General features: G+C 35.6%; 1 pseudogene across 1 annotated transcript in view; it reads left to right on the top strand.

Moving 5' to 3' along the window:
- The first annotated feature begins 5,615 nt into the window (after nt 1-5,615).
- Nucleotides 5,616-15,499, top strand: part of LOC149410346 (facilitated trehalose transporter Tret1-like) — a 32,728-nt pseudogene continuing 22,844 nt past the window's right edge. Inside the window, exons 1-5 of the transcript XR_016305061.1 lie at nt 5,616-5,711; nt 8,316-8,528; nt 9,224-9,453; nt 11,391-11,714; nt 13,176-13,314. The product of XR_016305061.1 is annotated as a facilitated trehalose transporter Tret1-like (transcript). The remainder of the gene's footprint in view (nt 5,712-8,315; nt 8,529-9,223; nt 9,454-11,390; nt 11,715-13,175; nt 13,315-15,499) is intronic.

Here is a 15,499-nt window from a genome sequence, read left to right as displayed (position 1 = left end):
TGTCAATTCGGTTTTGACATTTGTGAAGTAAACAAACGCAGAATACAAATCAACAAGACATGAATCGGTTTACTCCGCAAGAACGCGGAATAATTGCTTCCATTTTTTTGTGCAACAATTCGTCGGTTATGTTGGCGCAGCGTGAATTTCGTCGCAGATTTCCTGGCTGTCCGACACCAACTGGACAAACACTGCGGCTTTTGGCCACTCGCCTTAAAGAGACTGGGACAACACGAGATGTTCCCAAGGCTGGCCGCCCCTGGAGCAGCCGTTTTGCTGAGAATATCGCTGCTGTTGCCCAAGATGTCGAAGATGAGCCTGGAACATCGACCAGACGACGACGTGCCACGCAATTGGGCATTAGCCGGCGGTCCCTGCGCAAAATTTTGGTGAAAGATTTGAAGATGTTCCCTTACAAAGTGCAGACAGTGCATCAGCTGTTATCGTTTTTTTATGAAAAATTTGTATAGCACTGTGAAATGAGGCTATCTCTGGAATTATAAGGTTGGCCATTATATCCTTACACACAGATATACTACTATTTATTTGTATTTTGTTTACATACTTCGTATTGTGGCGCAACATGCGATTTTTTTTTAAATCCTCAAAGTTGAAAAAAACTTTTTTATGTTGATGATTCATTTTAATGCTTAAATATGAGTATGCTTTGTCTAGTTTACAATATTTTACTGACACAGTCATAGCATTTAAATTAGCAGTCATGAAAATTTTTTGATCTTTTATTTTTATACAAAATTATAAATTATCAGTTCGATAGCCCTGACATATTAATGTTGATTCAATTTCATGTACCTACCATTAGATCAAGGTCCTCTAGTATGTATTATTGTGACAGTTATACCACAGTCTCAGGATATAACTCGGTTATAAATAGATTGCACACACTTGGGAACTTTTATGCTAAAATCGCAGATACTTTTAATATTCCCCTTGTAAAGTATAAAGCTGCACTAATAATACATTTTAACGCCACTTATTTTAATGGGGTCACTACATAACAGGCTATTGTCATTGCTTCTTTCTTTACTGTTATTTTATCTGTTGTGTTTTAACTAAATTTAATTCTTTAATTTTTCTCATCAAAATTTAATACTTTTGTATGTAAATGGCACTTGTGCCGTAAATTCTAAATAAATTATGATTTTCTATTACCAACATTGCGACTCTTATCTTTAAAAGATAGACGAATACTTAATGATTTAATGTTTTTATTTAAAATAAACAGTAACTGATTTGACTCCCCTGAACTAGTCTAGTAGATCAACTCGATTCATATCGCCATATCATTGTAACAATATTGCCACTAATGCAGAACAAAATTCTTTAATATGTCGCCTGCATAGACTAGGAAATGAATACTTTGATATGAATGATGAAGGAAGTCTGTTATCATATAAAAGATGAATAAAAACATATTTTTTACGTTTGCAGGAATAGTAATTAAGCATACATTTTGTTTACATTATCGTTAGGTACTTATTAATTGATAATCATTTATGTTTGGCATAGTTGACATATAAGTCATTATCAACAATATTTAATTTTTCTTACCCTTTGTACTTGTTTTTTATATTTTATCATTTATAATTAATTAAAATTTATATTTAACTTCACACTTTATACCTTATATTATACTTTTACCTTGTACTTTTAACGATTTTTCTATTTTATGTTAATGGCACATGTCGTGCCGTTGTATTTAAAAAAATAAATACATAAAGAGTACGTATGAGACGATATATGAATGTGAATGAGGCAAGAAGTGTGTGCCACGACCGGGTTGTTTGGCGGTCCGTCCTCTCTGCCTACCCCTGCAGGGAAACGGCGTGATGGTTAGTTAGTTAGTTAGTTACAAAATATCACCTTCACCCGCCGCTGTATCTCGTTATATATTACACTTACAAAAAATATCGCGGTGTAAAAAGTAAGAAATGTTATCAGCCTTTTAGATTAACAAGTTTTTGAGGAATTATTTTGAAAATCTGATTTTGGCCACCTTTCAACCAAGATGGCGGCTGACGCCAAGGTCGAATGACTGAATAAAACACCTATTTTTCTCTATTCCAGGTCGAAAAATTGGATTTTGTATCATCCCAATCTTTAAAATATTAAATTAAAATATCTTTTAAACCACTTTTGCATGGCAAGTTGGCGTTTTTGTATCTACTGACTGGACTATTAGACTAAGATTTGCCGAAAGATTTTCTATATATTTTATATTTCAATAAGTTGGATGATATTCCACTTGAGTTAAAGGAAATTGAGGTTTCTTCTGTGACACGGACACCCCCACAGTACAATTCTATCTCTTCTGTGGTCTACACACTTCTCCTACTTACTCTAAAGTTTATAATAAACTTAGGAGTATTAATATTGTTGTTTATCGATAGACAAAGGTCATTATTGGAATGACCTAACAACAATACTTCCTTAAACACAACCAGTTTTGGAATAACCTAAAAAGGTGACTCCAACCTGCTTTATTATTAATTTTTTAAACATAATATATATGACATAATAGTAGGAGTTTCAGGGTGTGTCATGGTTTCCAAGATGTTATCTTCAAGTGATACTCCAAGATGTCTGATTTTTTTCTACTCGCTGAAGGAACATGGTTCAGGTCGTCAGTATGAATGATTGAGTGAATTTGACGTGAAAAGGTTATCGGATTACATTTACAAATAGTTGATTTTCCATGTAATATTCATTAATTTTATTTATTCTTCTTGTCTTTGTTTACAATCATCTATTTACTGAGCTTATACATTTGTATACTTTCATATCGTCAGCGTAAATAATAAAATCAGAATGACTGGATGACATGTTTAATGACATGGAAATACATAATAAAGAGCAGTGACCCTAAATGAGAACCTTGAGGTACCCCCGAGGGAATGGTTATTATCTGCAACATTTAACCATTTACTCTTGTAATTAACACTTTATACGAAATTAAAAAAATACATTTCATTGGACAAACGTATTGTAAAGGTTATTGTAGCTTCAATTATTTTTCGTTTTAAATCTAAACAATATATTATATAAAAATTGTCAAACCTTGAAAGGGAGAATTGTTTGGCGGTTTCCTGTTTTATAGAATGATTTCAAATTATATGAAAGCGTATATTGCAAACTTTTAAATACAAAAACAAAGCGTTATGTTCTCTCTTTCTAAATCTGTTTATATAATGTGTCTGACCATAACAGAAAGGAGATTCGAGTGGAAATAAATATGTCTGTTCATAAATTATCAAAATATAACACTATACAGGGTGTCCGGAAACTCGTAGTACAAGCGGGAAACTGGCGAATCTACATCACATTTGGAGTCGATTTTGTAGTATATTTTTTTTTTATTTGAGCTTTCGTTATCGAGTAAATCGAGTTTGAAGTTGATTTTTTTTATTTTTTTTTATCAAATTCTTATAAATTATTACTGAAGATCAAAGTACCCAACTAATTAAAACTATTTGAAAGTAAAACAAATGAAGAAACTCGGATTTGAAGCATTATTTTGAAATCACCCTTCATTTAACCCGGTGTAATCATAAAATATTTCTGCTCTGCAGGGTTAAAACATCTGTTGTTCAACCCTAAACACCAGAAAAAACTTTGACCCTAAAATAGCCGAAAAATATTTTTTTTTGTTTTTTTTTTTTTTTTGTGAAAATGCTCTAATCAAAAAACTTTATGTTTTTTTGGGTTCCCCATGTGGTGTAGATTCTCCAGTTTCCCGCTTGTACTACGAGTTTCCGGACACCGTGTATAAATAGCAATATACCAACACCGAGTTCAACATTTTATTTTATACCCAACAACATTGCAAAAGAAATATTTAAATTGTCAATTAATTTGTGTTATTTCCACGACCCATCGATTGACAACCCAGGCAACAACATTAACTTCCACAGGTGCTGGCTTAACTTAACTTCGATAAGTAATAAAAGATATTCAGTGATTATAAACATGTTAACCCCTGGAATGCCTGTTGAATCATCTGCTGTACGCCGACTGACATTCAATTCATAATAACTCAATTGATTTTTTGCTAAATAATATTTTTGTAAATTATAAAGTGTTACCATATATCTATCCTATGTAGTTTCCCCTGGATAGCTTCTTATATTCGGATAAACGCTTTTTCTATCTCTAATGTTATTAAAAATCATCGCGTAAAGTTTCTTAACGATAATAATTCTATTTTTAAATAATACATCCATTAATATTTGTCTGAAGATTGAACCTTCCTAACCAGGAACTGGAGTCAAGAACTAATAATAATAACATAACATTTATATAGCGCAGTTTTGTGTTGTTTCACTACAAGTGCGCAACTCTACCAACTACGCCAAACGCCGATCAGGTATAACCGATATTTATTTTATATACATTTATTTCACTGCGCTATATTGTCAACCAAATCAGAAAAAATAAATATATATTTATATTTTTCTTTTTTTTTCTGATTTCAGAGAAGTGCGTATATTTCCGCGTGTGCGTAAGAGATTGATAGAATGCATTGTCATCGACAACGAGACTATCTGCCGAGTTTCAGTGGATTGTTATATGAAATCGTATTTGAAAAGAATAAAATTCTTCAGCCTTATACAGGGTTTTCCAATAAGAGGTTTTATTTTGAATAGCCTGCTATTTCGGTAGATGTTACTTTTGAAGCTGTCATTTTTTGACATTTGACAAGTAGAAACTACGTCATTAATAAAAATGGAACGATACACGCTTCAACAACCCATTGAAATTATTAAAATTCACTTGAGTGAATCAAATGCAAATCATCTTGAGTGATGAGGCCCATTTCCACATCGGTGGCTTCGTCAACAAGCAAAATTGTCGCATCTGAGGCTCGGAAAACCCAAGAGTTATTGTTGAAAAGCCTCTCTATCCTAAACGTGTGACTGTTTAATGCAGTTTATGGTCCGGCGGAGTCATTGGACCTTACTTTTTCGAAAATGAGGCTGGAGCAACAGTTACGGTGAATGGATTGCGCTATCGAGAGATGATTAATGATTTTTTATGGCCGAAATTGGATGGTATTGATCTGGACAACGTTTAATTTCAACAAGACGGCGCTACGTGCCACACAAGCAACGAAATTATTGATCTTTTACGATTGAGTATCAAAACAACATCTCTTATTGGAAAACCCGTATTTTTTCCAGCTATATAAGCGTTCTTCACCATAAAAATAAGTTGTATGAGGTTTTTATGTAAATAAATAAGAGTATTTACTATTAGTTTTGGAAATCGGATTTATGATATTTGTCATGGAATTTTGTGGAGCGCGTTTTCACAGATAAAATAAGTATGTTTTCAAGTGACGAAACGACAAGCTAGAAACATATTAAGATCAATATTTCCTTACCAAGCGAATAAAATATATTTCAATAGCATTTTTGAACTTTCAAAATATCATGAATTCGAGGCAAATACGGTAAGCTACTGGCAAATCCACGGTGGATTTCTTGGCATACTAGGGGTTAAGCGAACTGGGAATCCGGTCTATCAGCAATCCGAAGTTTATTAATTTGCAAGAATGCATTCGCCGAACGGTCGTCGAAGCGTTTTGACATAGACACGCGAAAACAACTTTTAAATAAAATTTTATTTCGAGTATACTTTTAATTTTGCTAAAAGCGGTATTTTATTTTTTAACTTGTAACTGAATTTAAATGGTATTGAAAAGTGCGAATGTTTTGAATGTTTAAAAATTGTTAGTGTTTAACATTGATAGTAAAACGTTTTTTATATTGATAAATTTGTAACAATAATTTCTGTGAAAAGTGGCAGTGATTTGGAAATCGTAATTTTTTCGGTCCCAACTGGTCCCATGTTGTGAAGCTTAAGGTAGTGAGGAGGGGAACGAGATTGGGAAGAGAATTGTGGGAAAGTATCTGGCTATTCAGAACTGGTCACCAAACATGGCCAAAGCCATTTCAAGCAACGTTACAATTCTGAATGGTGGTCTTACAATAGGGTGATACTGAAAGTATCTTTCACTCTGGAATATTATTTTTAATGAGTAAATTATAAAATAACAAATTTACTTGCGCACGCCGGGATTTGTACCCGCGGCCTCCAGCTTGCTAGTCGAGAGCCTTACAGTCACAATGTATGTAAATGGGGAGAGAAAGGTTTGGAAGGTTTGCGTTTACTAAAGATGACCAAAGCAATTTCAAACAGGCTTTCAATTCAGACTTGTGGTATTTCATCATAAGTTTAAAATTAAATCATTAATCATTAAAACAGAATATCTTCCTCTCTGGAACGTGCAGCTGTATTAATTATTTAAATGAATTAATTATTTTGAAAAACCAAAAATAGATAAAATAAAATTTAAAACCAACAACATACCTCAATCGAGGATGCCCTCGTCTCATTGGTTCAAGACAGTTGAGACCCATATGCGGTATTAACATTAAGGCCAAGCTTAATGCCAAATCACTATTTTGATTAATCTTTATAACGAATTGGTGAACATTATGAATACCAAAAAATATGCTTTAGATAAATTGAAGGTTTTTCTATCACTTCGCTTGAGTAGAATACAAATAAAAAAATAAATTACTCAATAAAAAATATAAATGCAAACTACTAAAAAAAATATTTTTTCAATAGTAATGCATGAACGCGTAAAGGAAACTACTTTTAAAAAATAGAGTATTATAGCTAAGATTATCTGTGACAGTTTCATTTGATTAACTTTTTTGCTTTCTTACAAAATTATTTACAAAATAAATAAAAACCAGTTTTTTGTTTGAAATCGAACGTTTCTAGACTCATTTTGTCAAGCTATTTTAATGCCTATTACCTACGATATAAGGTATACCAAGAATATACACATTTTTGGCTTGTAGCTTCCTCTTCGACTTCTTCACTTCCTTCAGCACACATAATTCCCCGAAATGAGAATGTCATAGACCCACTGTGTCCTAACAATTTGGACTTTGGGAACTTGAAAAAATTTATTTTGAGAAGGTAGATAGTAATAATAAAAATAAAATCTCAAAAATTCCATAAAAAATCACAAATAAAACAATAAATACATCGACGGAAAATATACATAATTATACGTTATTTTTTATATTGAACATTATAAGAGTTGATTTAATTATAATCCTTGATCATGTTCGTGCGAAAACTGGTTTTGACTCTGGCTAGGAGATTTTAATGATCAAACTCCATTGCAATGTAAAATGCCAATATGTTTATGGACAATTTATTATTATTATTGGAAAAAGGACATCAAAATCCTAGTAGTTTATTTTAATGTTTCGGTATTTCCAGGTAGGACGTAGGACCCGCATAATCATGATTCCGATACTAACCTGTGTAAAAGCATCGGCAAAAGACATATAAACATAAGACTCTAATAACGGGGGTTTGCTCGACGCTCACATATTAATTATTTCTGATGAACGTATTACTAAAATCTCGAAAGTTCTTAGAAGGATCCCTACGGATGTAAAAAAAAATATATTTAACGCGATGCACTACGTCGTGTAATATTTTGAATCGAGCCGCTATCAATAACACACCTTACGTAGATGTCGATAAGGCTTAAATTCCCGCTTAACACCATCAAAACAACAAAGTGCCTTTTATTTTATTTTGTGGATGTTCAGGCATAAATATCAAAACATTTTTCGATCATTTTATAAATAAATTAACTTGCCACATTATACAATAAAACTATAACTGAAAATGGGTTCGTAAGTAGGAGATTTTGAACTTTAAACAGTTTTCATAGGCCTTTTACATTATTTTTTTCTGGGCTTATAAAAAGACTTACCTAAAAAATACTCGATTTTTTCAAAGGCCAGGATGTATTCTACTCGCAGTATTTAATTAAAGCATCTGAATCATTTCTTGGCGACCAAATTTTCAAACCAAAAACACGTGATTTTGCATTACTGCGTAGTGCATCGCCTTAGGGTTAACACAAACAGAACCTTACCATTGAAATGTTTTATACAAAACTTTATAAAAATTTTATGAAAATTTTATAAAACATTTTTTACCATAAAATTAGCGGTAAACACCAGATTTTATTTTTCTAGGCGATGAATTAGTAACTTCCCGAGGGATCCCCCAAGAAACATTTAAGATTTTAGTAATACATTCATCAGAAATAATTAAAAATAAACCCCACGGAAAGACCGATTTTCTAGGTCTGCTAGGGTAAAGTCGACCGTAGATCCGTCTATTATACCGGACCGCAAAAAATATTGTTTTTACATGACATCATCACTTATGTTGTTAAGATTCCCATTTTATAGGGCAAATTCAATTCGGTGTATTCATAACTGTGATAAATATGTAATGTTTTACCAAAAAAAAGTTTTATTGAAGTGACAAGACTGATAGTGTTACTGATTAGTTAATAAACTAATTGAAGTGATAAAAATAATATATATCTGCAATAATGGATACAGTTCGACACTATGATAGACAAGGTGGTGTCGGAAGACAATATATGGCTTCAATTTCAAGTTAGTACAATCTATGTTTTTTTTGATAATTTGAATGCATTTAGGTATATCAATAAATATTATCTGCCTAACTGCTTCATAGACATGAATGGCACTCTACCGCTTACACGAATGTTAGAACGAAAAATTAATTTATTACAGCCTGCGAGCGTAATCCTGTTCAATTTACGATTTCAGTTTTTTTTGTAATCATAGTTTAATTTTATTTTAATTTTATTTGAAGTAAGCGTAACACTGAGGGATGTCGTCTCTCATCATGGATGTTGCAAGTCCCTAAAAGTCTTCTGGATTGAAGGATAGAGGCTTCTCCGGATAGCTCTCCCTCCAGAAAATAGGTGGAAACCTGAATGGCAAGACAGGCTTTGAAAAATGCCCATCTCGTTCAAGACTTTACTGAGAGACAACCTGGGTGTTCATTATCTCGAAAATTTAGGTCCCTCAGCCGTTGTGCCCACATGATGCATATGTGGGGCCTTAAATAGGGTGCAGTGCAGAGCATCTAATATGTGGTCAACGAGTGTCCGCTTCATTTATTCCCCGGTGGAATTCCACAGGGCAGCGCCTGAGACCCTGTGCAACATATCGGGACAACGACAGAGGGAGCATTTCATTATATTGATGGGCGACCAGAAATTGCAAGGCATCGGAATACCAGGCAGTCTATGTTAACCAGTATTCCCAATTTGTTATTCCAGTGTCCATGGCCTCCTTCTGCTACGGCTGCTGCGTGGGCTGGCTATCCCCCGCCCTACCCACTCTACGCTCACCCGCCTCCCCTTTGGGCGTGGCGCTCGCACCAGCAGACGAGGCACTCCTGGCCTCTCTGCTCTGCCTGGGTGCCATAGCGGGCACGCCGGTCTTCGGTGGGATCGCGGACAAGTTCGGCCGCAAGGTGGCAGGGCTGTGCAGCGCAGTGCCCTTCGTGGTAATTTGGTCCTTCGAGACGGATCACTTGAAATTTTCTCATTAAAAAAGTAGTTAAAATGTGGATGCGTACAGGCGCATCCTCAAAATACATTGCACTGGTATTGAGGACTATGAATCTAAAGTCTACACTTAAATAATCTTTATTATCAGACAATAAGGATTACATTAACGCTGGTATGTTTATTTATTTATTTATTCATTTACGGACAACAGTCCGTTAACATATAATATTTTTACATGAAAGGAGAACATATACAAATGATGAGCAACGACAATATACATATAATACAAAAAGTACAGATGGAAGACAATTACACATGATACAAGACAATTACAACTGAGAGAGGTTAAAGGGCTTTAAAAATTACACATTACGTATCGACTGTCGAAATTCATTCAGGCTTACACCAAAAAATGCAATGCTTTGGCTTGACAAGTTGAGTTGACAAGTCTCGCCATTCTGGACACAGGAGAATGGAAACCATAATTAGTGGAATGCTGATTGAGGAACAGCAATTCATTTATTCGGAGTGTACGGGGAGGGACGTTAAACTGGATGAGCCGCAACAAAGCAGGTGTGTCGATAATTTTGAATATGTTGATCGGATGAAAGTTTTTCTACTTAGTGATGGATTGGTAAAGACATTTTATTAAAACAGTAACCCAATCCAACGATGAATAATTAAAATGCGCAAAAGATAAAAAATAGTCTTACAATACACTATGGCTATTGTGATGCATTGAGCATTGAGTCTATGTGGTATTGAGGCCATAGGCAAATTGTACAATATCCTTATTTCTTCCCATGAGTCGATCTTGTCATATCTTGGTTACCTATGAGGTCCACGGTTGTTCCCAATTGAAAGTGTGTCAGGACTTTCTTGTAGCTATAATTTCTTAGTTACCTGCGAATTTCCCAGGATGTTGATTCAGACGTTGCTGTAAAATAAGGTGGTAGATCAGAGGCAGTAAATAAGAATAGCACAAATAAATACAACTTACCAAAACATGTGTGTAAATGGAATGAGAACGTGAGGAAATCATTTGAATGCAATACCTCGAAGAGAATATTATGGAAATTAGGTAACGCTTAACTCTTGAACATATGCCAAGAGGAAGAAGTCAATGAACTGTTTATATGTTTATAGATGGTATGCTTAGCTACCTAAAGATTACTAAAACATCTGCAACCTAGTTACACCAGTTCGGTTATATATATATTTTGATATGAGGACGTTCGACTCTTGGGTGCAGAAAACATCAAACATCATTCCTGGCACTATTAATTAGTTATATAATTAAAACTAATTGTATATTAATTAGAAAAAACAATGAAAAAACTTGATTATAAATCACAGTTATGGAATGCTCCCAGATAACAACTTGTGAAAGTGTTTCCAAATACATTTTCGGACGGTGTCAAAGTCAAGCATCGCAGTCCATACACCAGAAACTACTTATATTGAAACACAAATATATGGCCACTATACCAAAGAAACAGCTCTCAAAAGTTTGCTTTTAGTGGGGGTTGTTTTTTGTCACCTTCAATGTTGTCTTAATTTTGAAAAATACGTCCAATTTAATTGCATTTTTCGGTTTCTGGTTGCGGATGACCCTGATCCCCACTTCAATTTCCATGTTGTACAAGGCTGCTGCCCCATGCTGAGCGGTTCTTAGTGGTTCTCCAACACATTGGTGACCTTCCTCTACTTCTCCGGTCTTCCACTTTGCCAGTGACTATGAGTTTCTCCAAGTTGGAGTTCTCAGTTTGGTGAGCAACGTGTCCAAAGTATCTTAAAATACGTTATAGGCAGACGGTTAAAAGCCTATTGTGAATAACTAGCTTCTCCAGAATGGATATATTTGTGCGTCTGTGCCTTTGTTTCCACACCGTATTGCATAAGCAACGATGTAATCAATCAAATCTCTTTTCAGTTATGCTGGATCCTCAAGCTCACAGCCACCTCCTTACCACCAATGCTGGCCGCCAGGGTATTGGCAGGTGCTGGAGGAACCGGTGCCATGCTGGTGGCACCCCTCTACGCTGCTGAAGTCTCCAGTCCCCGTTGCAGGGGAATCCTTGGCTCTATCGCGGTGCTAGCCATCAACGCAGGGATCCTATTTGCCTACACCGTGGGAGCCTACACGGAGTACCACACGTTCCTATGGATATTGCTAGCTGTTCCAGTTGTTTACTTTGTCTGCTTTCTGTGGATGCCGGAGACGCCAATTCATCTGGTGAAGAGGGGAAGAGATGAGGTACTTTATCTTTTTATTTGCTGAATAACTAACCATCAGCCAATTTGGACGCAGAGGTAGGCAGTAAAATAGAATCTACAAACATTTTGAGCTCGGTTCAAAAATTGTAATTGACCCCTATTTCAGACAAATTCTATCGTGTTCAAAACATGTCAGCCTTACTTTCAACATTGTCATGATGCTAACATCGTTTCCTTCTCTCCTCTTTTGTGTTTCAGTTACAAATTATATAGTTTTCTGAATTTAGCCAAATTCTGTTTTTCCTCTTCAAGTTTCATTACCTCACTTTAATACATCAGGGTTGGCATCAGAATCCTATTGTAGAAATCCATCACCGCTTCCAATGACTTAAATATGACATAAATGCCAAAAAAACTAAATTGTTACGCTTAAGATCCGCTAATGTTAAGGTATATATTACACCAGAAATAAAGACCCATACCTCAGATTGCTTACACGATGGTATTCCTGCAATGTGTACATGTAAAAATATGGAACTAGTTAAAGAATATGTTTATTGAGGTGTCAATATTGATTGCTTTTTCAAGTGGGATATACAAATAAACAAAGTTTGTGCACGACTAAGATCAATTGTAAGCAGATTGTATAAACTAAAAAATTTTGTTCCAATCTGCACACTTCGAATAATTTATTTATCTTTAGCTGAATCTGTTATAAGGTATGGAATAACAGCTTGGGGATTTTCCTGTAAAACTAATATTGACCATGTTCTATCCGTGCGAAATTCATTGGTTAAATTACTAGCTGAAAAAAATTTATACTAAGAAAGGCACAATATTCCATACTTTTATCAGAGTCTCAAAATTCTTTCAGTGAGAGCAATTCTGTGGTACAAAATTATATTTCAGCACATAAATAACCCCTTATATATAAACAGGCTAGAACACAATCATAATACTCGTTTTAACTTTAATGAAGGATTTATTGTACCTAAGCATACAAATAAATATGGAGAAAGAACGTTAAACTATATGATTCCCAGTTGTTTTAATATGTTATCTGCTGAAATTAAAAACTGTGCCCAAAACAAACAATTGGTGAACTTACTGAAGACTTGGCTTACTGAAACAATTAATTTGTATTAGCTTACAATGATATATTATTCCAAAGACTTTTAAAATTATTATTTATGTTTTTCATAATTTTCTTTTGCTATATTTCTGTAAAATTTTTAATTTTTTGTTTTATACATATAATTGTAAAAATGTAACTGTAGACTCACTATAATAAGATTTATAATGTAAAGAACTCGCTAGACAAACTGCTAAAAAGCAGTTTATCGGGACTTTTTTGCCTTATATTTGTAAAGTGTGTAATATATAATAAAAAAATTTAAAAAAAAATGTAAAACTGTTTTTTATCATAGAAGTTTTTTTTTAAATTTTCCAATATTCCGATTAGTCATCTTGTATCTGGATTCAAATGTTCATATTGTTCCAGAAAGCCGCAGAAGAAATCGCCTGGTTAAGAGGGCTCTCCATAGGGCACCCTGCTGTGGACGAGGTTTTGGCTCACATCAAAGAGGACCAGACCTTAGCCAACCAGAGTATCCTGCACCTTGCCTCAATCAAGAGGATTCGTAAGTATTCCTTAAAATATTCCAACGCGTTAAGGATTTGCACGAGACTAAAGGACAACTAACGTATCTGCGGTTTGTTGAAAAAAAATCAGTTTACTTTATGTGACGTTTATTATCGACGTGTTACCCGTTCAAGGGTTAGCCCGTCGTCCCACTGGGTCGGTATCGGTACCGAATCGAGAATTAAGACATTGCGCAGCAAGTCCCACAATGGCTATGCTGCAAACCGTAGTGAACTTTACTTTTCTGCGCATTGTCTCCTGTTTTCGTCGATTCGGTACCAACACAGTGGGACGATGGGCTAAGTGTCAAGTGACGAGATAGTAGTACCAACCTTGTCAACATACTGCGATATTTCAGCAATTTTGTTGAACTTCTACACTCTTTTAAAATATAGGAAAATGCTTAAATTGTCAGACTTAAGGATTATCACTGACTTGGTATTTCTACGAGGCGTATCCAGAAAGAAAGTGTACTGAGGCTCTCACGACCGAATGAATTTTATTTTCGACATGCAACTGTCCGCGAGGTGGGTCCCAAAACAACTGACAGACCAACACAAGTTGAATCGAGTGGAAGCCGGACAAGAGTTTTTGAGGCGCTGCAAACTCCATGGAGATGAATTTCTCCGCTCCATCGTTACTGGAGATGAAACTTGGGTTGCACACTACACGCCTGAAACCAAAGATATTAGAAGAACGAGATATGCTATGTTGGCCGCCGGACCGTAGCCGGAGTACTACCTAATTAGGGTACTTTGAACGGTATCGGGACGTGTACGCACAGAAATCTGTTCTATGTATTAGTGCGGATACCTTAGCGCAAGCGAAGGTGTGCAGTAGTATTGGTGAACAAAACCGGCGACACTCGGCAAAACAATTCCACTCGGTACGAACTGCGCATAGCACATCTCGTTCTTCTAATATCTTTGCCTGAAACCAAAAGGCAGCCTCAAAAGTGGCGTCACACCTCTTCACCCTCCGCCAAAAAGTTCAAAACCACAATTTCAGCCAAGAAAATCATGGCATCCGTGACGGGACTGTCAAGGCATAATTTTGATTGAATATCTGCCTCAAGGGGAGACCATCAACTCTGCAAGATACTCTGAGACCCTAAAAAAATGCGGAAGGTGATTCAAAACAAGAGGAGAGGCATGCTGACAAAGGGAGTCAGCATGCTGCACGAAAATTCCAGACCACACATGGCCAACGCCACGAAGAAACTGCTTGCCTCGTTTAAATGGGATATCCTGAACCACCCCACGCATTCCCCTGACCTAGCACCTTCAGATTATTATCTCTTTACCTCCCTGAAGCTGTACATGGATGGGAAAAGGTTTTCAACCGACGAGGAGGTAAAGGAGGAGGTGGAGAAGTGGACGAAGGGGTTGGCGGGAAACTACTTCGAGGAAGGCATCAAAAAGTTGATCCCCCGCTTCACCACCTGCATTAAGAGGAATGGCGACTACGTCTAAAAATAGCTTACATATGTACGACGGTAACAATGTAATATTTTTTTTCAATAAAAAAATTTGAAACCTACAAAAATTCAGTACACTTACTTTCTGGATACGCCTCGTATATAAAATTCTAAATAATGCATTTCATAGCCCAGAATTGCTTGTATTGATAAGCTTTCGGATTCCAAAAGTAATACTAGAAGTCGTGATTTATTTCAGTGCAGAAATTCTGAGACTAGCTGCCATAATGTATTCCCTATTGCTCAGAATACTGATGGAGGGAAACAATTATGCTGAGTCAGTGGACATCTTCATATAAATGATTGTTACTGAGGCAGTTCAGTTTTGTACAGTACTGTATAATTTTTGCTGTGTATTCCTATATAAAAGCCCCTAAACAGGGCGTTAATAATTACATAAAAACGATAGGTGGCATAGGTACATACCTATTACCAACAGAGCGGCGTACACAACAGAAAATAGGGCAATATCACTGTTGGCACCTAGCATCGTGCTACCTACCTTTATATCCTTTCTAAAATTATTGTGGCCTATCGACCTCTCCCCTCCTCTCCTCTCCTATGCCGACGTTAGTTGATTAAAAATATTCGTCCTGTCAACATCGTTTGATTACGGAGCCCCCTTTATCGACCGTGTCGAAATCAAAGCCATCGTGAGCTCGCGCATGGTGAAATTTGTGAATTGTTGTGAACCAGCGCAAAGAAG

Source organism: Hesperophylax consimilis, chromosome 28 (assembly GCF_061612785.1).
Source record: "Hesperophylax consimilis isolate HC1 chromosome 28, BYU_Hcon_1.0, whole genome shotgun sequence".
Lineage (NCBI taxonomy): Eukaryota > Metazoa > Arthropoda > Insecta > Trichoptera > Limnephilidae > Hesperophylax > Hesperophylax consimilis.
Note: the sequence above shows the minus strand (reverse complement) of the source record. Positions and strands in the feature narration are given on the sequence as shown.